Raw genomic sequence first — 6,000 nt, forward strand, 5'->3', positions numbered from 1 at the left:
CTTCTAATGTGTTACAGTCTGTGGTGTCATAGCATGTTTGCAATTTGTCAATGACTTTGCTATTCCAAACTTTCATACATTTCTTGCTGGGTTTTTCCTTTTTTTTTTTTTTTGAATTTCTGACGATATTTGGGCATCAGGGATACCATATTGTGATCAGAGACCGACACCTGGACGAATAAGTGCATTTTAAGCATTTTTTTTACCACGTGAAGCGAAAAGCAGGGTAAAGCAATTGGTTAATGTCCGTTCGTTCATCTGTCTCATTTGTTCATCGATCAGAAACTGACAATCATAAATAACTTGTTGAAATTGAATGTAGTTTTTGGAACATGGATAGGAAGACGAGTCTTTCGTTTTTACATACTTTGGCTTTGAATTCATCCTGATGACGCATGCACAAAGATGAGTGAGATATATATGTATATATTTGCAGTCCTGCCTGGCAGTCAAACAAAATGGAAAATAATTCCAAACAGGAAACTTACTGTTGTTCAGGATGTCATAATGGACACAAACAACAAGCACGAAGAGCTAATGTAACATGCTAGCTCGGGTGATGTAATATACACTGTAGAAAATGGTGGTAAAATCCGCAATTAATTTCGTTGTACAACCTTGATCGGGTGATCTTGTTCCAAGCATGCAACATGCTCTTCTGATTCATGCCTTTATTTGGGCAGTGTATCGGCAACTGACAGCTCTGCAGACGCAAAAAAAATATTAACCCCAGGTTATGTGCATGAAGCAAAACATATCTACTGCTTTTAATTCAAAACACCTCACTGTACGGGAAAACGTGAGGACAGGAATACTTTACTGTGAATAGTAGAAACTTGTAATATAACTTGTATTTTGGAGGCGGCACTACACTATACACATTTACATACAGAATTGGTGTCCCTCCCTCCTCCCCCTCCAAGACCACTGGCAAAGATAAAAACACCTTCTTCTTCCTCTTTCGGCTTGCTCCCGTTAGGGGTCGCCACAGCGGACCAACTGTCTCCATTTCGCTCTATCCTCCACATCTTCCATTGACACTCCAACCACCCGCATGTCTGCCCTCACCGCATCCTAGAACCTCTTCTTTGGCCTTCCTCTTCTCCTCCTGCCTGGCGGCTCCATCTTCAACATCCTTCTCCCGATATACTCCGTTTCCCTCCTGTGCACATGTCCAAACCATCTCAATCTCACCTCTCTCACTTTGTTTCCAAACCGTCCTACCTGCGCTGTCCCTCTAATACACTCATTTCTTATCCTATCCATCCTCGTCACTCCCAACGAGAATCGCAGCATCTTTAACTCTGCCACCTCCAGCTCTGCTTCCTGTCTTTTTGTTAGCGCCACCGCCTCCAAACCATACAACATAGCTGGTCTCACTACCGTCTTGTATACTTTCCCCTTCACTCTTGCAGCTACCCTTCTATCACAAATCACTCCTGCAACTCTTTTCCACCCACTCCATCCTGCCTGCACTCTCTTTTTCACTTCTCTCCCACACTCTCCGTTACTTTGGACAGTTGATCCCAAGTATTTAAACCAATCCACCTTCCCCACCTCAACTCCTTGCAACTGCACCATACCACCACCCTCCCTCTCATTTACGCACATGTACTCCGTCTTACTCCTACTGACTAACATTCCCCTTCTCTCCAGTGCGTACCTCCACCTCTCAAGGCTCGATTCAGCCTGCTCCCTACTCTCCCTACAGATCATGATGTCATCCGTGAACATCATGGTCCATGGAGACTCCAGTCTGATCTCGTCCGTCAACCTGTCCATCACCATTGCAAACAGGAAAGGGCTCAGAGTCGATCCTTGGTGCAATCCCACTTTAACCTTAAACCGGTCCGTCATTCCTACCGCACACCTCACCGCTGTCACACTGTCCTCATACATATCCTGCACGATCCTCACATACTTCTCCAACACTCCCGACTTCCTCATACAATACCACAACTCCTCTCTTGGCACCCTATCATAAGCTTTCTCTAAATCCACAAACACACAATGTAACTCTTTCTGGCCTTCCCTGTACTTCTCCATCAACATTCTCAAAGCAAACATCGCATCAGTGGTGCTCTTTCCTGGCATAAACCCATATTGCTGCTCACAGATCATCACCTCTCCTCTCAACCGAGCTTCCACTACTCTTTCCCACAACTTCATGGTGTGGCTTAACAACTTTATCCCTCTGTAATTTCCACAGCTCTGCACATCACCCTTATTCTTGAAAATCGGAACCAGCACACTTAATCTCCACTCCTCCGGCATCCTCTCACTTTCCAAGACTTTATTAAACAATCTGGTTAACAACCCCACTGCCATCTCTCCTAAGCACTTCCATGCCTCCACTGGTATACCATCTGGGCCAACCGCCTTTCCACTTTTCATCTTCTTCATAGCAGTCCTCACTTCATCCTGACTGATCCACCCCACTTCCAGATTCACTATCTCCACCTCTTCCAACCTTCTCTCTCTCTCATTTTCTTCATTCATCAGCTCCTCAAAGTACTCCATCCACCTTCTCCACACACTCTCCTCGCTCGTCAGCACATTCCCATTTGCGTCCTTTATCACCCTTACCTGCAGCACATCCTTCCCAGCTCGGTCCCTCTGTCTTGCCAATCGGTATAAATCCTTTTCCCCTTATTTTGTATCCAACTTCTCATGCAGCTCGTCATATGCCTTTTCCTTGGCCTTAGCCACCTCTCTTTTTGCTTTTCGACGCCACTCCTTGTACTCCTGCCGACTTTCTTCATCTCTCTGACTATCCCACTTCTTTTTCGCCAACCCCTTCTTCCTTATACTTTCCTGTACTTCCTCATTCCACCACCAAGTCTCCTTATCTTCCTTCCTCTGTCCAGATGTCACACCAAGTACCTTCCTAGCTATCTCCCTCACAACTTCTGCTGTCGTTGCCCAATCATCCCACCCATCTTTACCACCATCCAACGCCTGTCTCACCTCCTCCCTAAATTTCACGCAACAGTCTTCCTTCTTCAGCTTCCACCATCTGGTCCTTGGTTCAGCCCTCACTCTCTTCCTCAACCTCACCTCTAAAGTCATCCTACAGACCACCAATCGATGCTGTCGAGCTACACTCTCCCCTGCCACAACCTTACAGTCACTAATCTCTTTCAGGTTGCATCTCCTACTTAAGATGTAATCCACCTGTGTGCACTTTCCTCCACTCTTGGATGTCACCCTGTGTTCCTCCTTCTTCTTGAAATACGTGTTTACCACTGCCATTTCCATTCTTTTTGCAAACTCTACCACCATTTGCCCTTCCACATTTCTCTTGTTGAGACCGTACCTCCCCATCACCTCCTCATCCTCTTTATTCCCTTCCCCAACATGTCCATTGAAATCTGCTCCAATCACCACTCTTTCATCCTTGGATACACTCTCCACCACTTCATCTAACTCACTCCAGAAATCTTCTTTATATTCCATCTCACACCCCATATGTGGGGCATATGCACTGATGACATTCATCATCACCCCTTCAATTTCCAACTTCACACTCATCACTCGGTCAGACACCCTCCTCACCTCCAATACCCTCTTGACATGATCTTCCTTCAGGATTATCCCGACACCATTTCTCCTCCCATCCACACCATGGTAGAACAGTTTGAAACCACCTCCAATGCTCCTCGCCTTACTCCCCATCCACTTGGTCTCTTGTACACACAGTATGTCCACCTTTCTTCTCTCCATCATATCAGCCAACTCTCGCCCTTTGCCAGTCATCGTCCCAACATTCAGAGTTCCAACTCTCACCTCCACACTTCTACCCTTCCCCCTCTCCCACTGCCTCTGGACTCGCCTTCCCCGTCTCCTTCTCCTCCTTCGCCCAGCAGTAGCACAATTTCCACTGGTACCCTGCTGACCACCGGTACCGGTGGCGGTCGTTGGTAACCCGGGCCTCGACCGATCCGGTATGAAAATTCGTTTTGTTGTCCGCATAATGATTTGGCATAGGTTTTTATGCCGGATGCCCTTCCTGACGCAACCCTGGTCGCCTCTTACGACACACAGGGATATGGTACACCTATTCTAACCGGGGCATACACCGGGCCCAGTACAACTGGTGCTCATTTCGCCGACCTCGGAAGGATGGCAGGCTGAGTCAACCCCCTGGTGTTTTCGACTTGGTTTATATATATTTATATATATATATATTTATATATATATTTATATATATATATATATATATATATATATATATATATATATATATATATATATATGGATTATATATATACACATTATATATATATATATATATATATATATATATATATATATATATATATATATATATATATATACATATACATACATATATTAATTCAGTGTCCCAACAGGGCTTGAACTCAGGACCTCTTGGGTCCCAAGCCACTGCCCTTACCACTGCGCCAACACCAGGCTTGCAAAGATAAAAACACCCCCATACATTAATTGGGGTCATGCTAATCTTCTGTAGCAAGTCCAGATGTAATTGTCCCAGAATTGTAGAAGTAGCGTGACAAACAAACACCAGTCCATGAATTATAGTAAGGATACTTGAAAACTTCCAAGAACCTTCAGTTTTTAAACTTGAAGGGCACTTGGTAGAGCACATACTAGAAGGGCACCCGGATTCGGATCTTCACCAAAAATCAAACAAACATGTCTTTGTCACACACCCTACCTTTCCACCAAGTTTCGTCCAAATCTGTTCACAACTTTTTGCGATATCATGCTGCGTATCGTTTTTGGCCTGATCTCTCAACGGTGAAGAATCATTTAAAAATATTATAGTATCAGGATGCAGATCATAACTAAAATCGAATCGATTCGTCCGTGTTACACACTCAACCTCGCCACCGAATTTCATTCAAATCCACCCATTGGAGATATCCCACACAAACAAACAGACAGGGGTGAAAACATAACCTCCTTCCACCTTTGGTTGCACAGGTAATAAAGGTTTAATGGGGTGGTGTGTCATGGTGGGATTCGGGGCTTCTTCTGGACTACTTCACTGTCAATAAACTTCCAGATTTTGTTTTTACCGATCATTAAAACCATTATTTTGTTAAAATTGTGAAGTGCAGTACTGTATGTACTGTACTTCAACAATGTGTGGGGTATCGTGTTCTATGAAATCTAATTCACGGAGCAATAGCAGTGGTCCAAAATGTTCCTTCCCCTGGTGGCACCATCAACACAGTTGTGCCCATCTTGTAACTGCTACACTGTTGTGTCTGAGTAATTGGGCAAAACATTTTCCAGTCGACAGTGATTGAAATCTCTGGTAATTATTTTTGGTTGAGTCTGACGACAAAGTCTGTTTTGTACTGCTTCATAAACTGAACTAGCAGCCTTGTTCACCTTATAATCCGGAGTAATATGCACAAGGAAAACGTGCACTTGGTTAAACTTTGGCAGATAATACGGTGTGCACATCAGTTCGACATTTTTCATTATGTCGAGCATGGCATATACTGTCTCAGGCAGTTCGATTGACATCCATTAAAGAAAAATGTGCAGTGTATCATCAGCCGTTATTGTATCGCATGCTTTTAAGGGTCATACAAGCATGAGATCTTCACAATGATTTTACGTAATGATGTGCTGTCAGCTTTTGATGAAGATGATCGACAGTGAAAAGCTTACGGAATGCTTCAGACGATCGTCGCCAATTGACAATGGCAGCATATTGATTCTCTAACAACTTGTTGCATCACAGCTCGATATATATATATATATATATATATATATATATATATATATATATATATATATATATATATATATATATATATATATATATATATATATATATATATATATATATATTTTGAATGTGACCGGAATTGAATCACTGTGCCATAAACATGAAGATCCGTAGAGGTGGGTAACCTTGGGTGATGTACATCTTAGGCACAACTCGTGTACAATGTCCTTCAACCTATAGCTTGTGCACACGTTCCTGCTTGAGATTTGTTC

This window comes from Eptatretus burgeri, chromosome 4 (genome assembly GCF_056783735.1).
Source record: "Eptatretus burgeri isolate ZD-2024b chromosome 4, Ebu_testis_v1, whole genome shotgun sequence".
Classification (NCBI taxonomy): domain Eukaryota; kingdom Metazoa; phylum Chordata; class Myxini; order Myxiniformes; family Myxinidae; genus Eptatretus; species Eptatretus burgeri.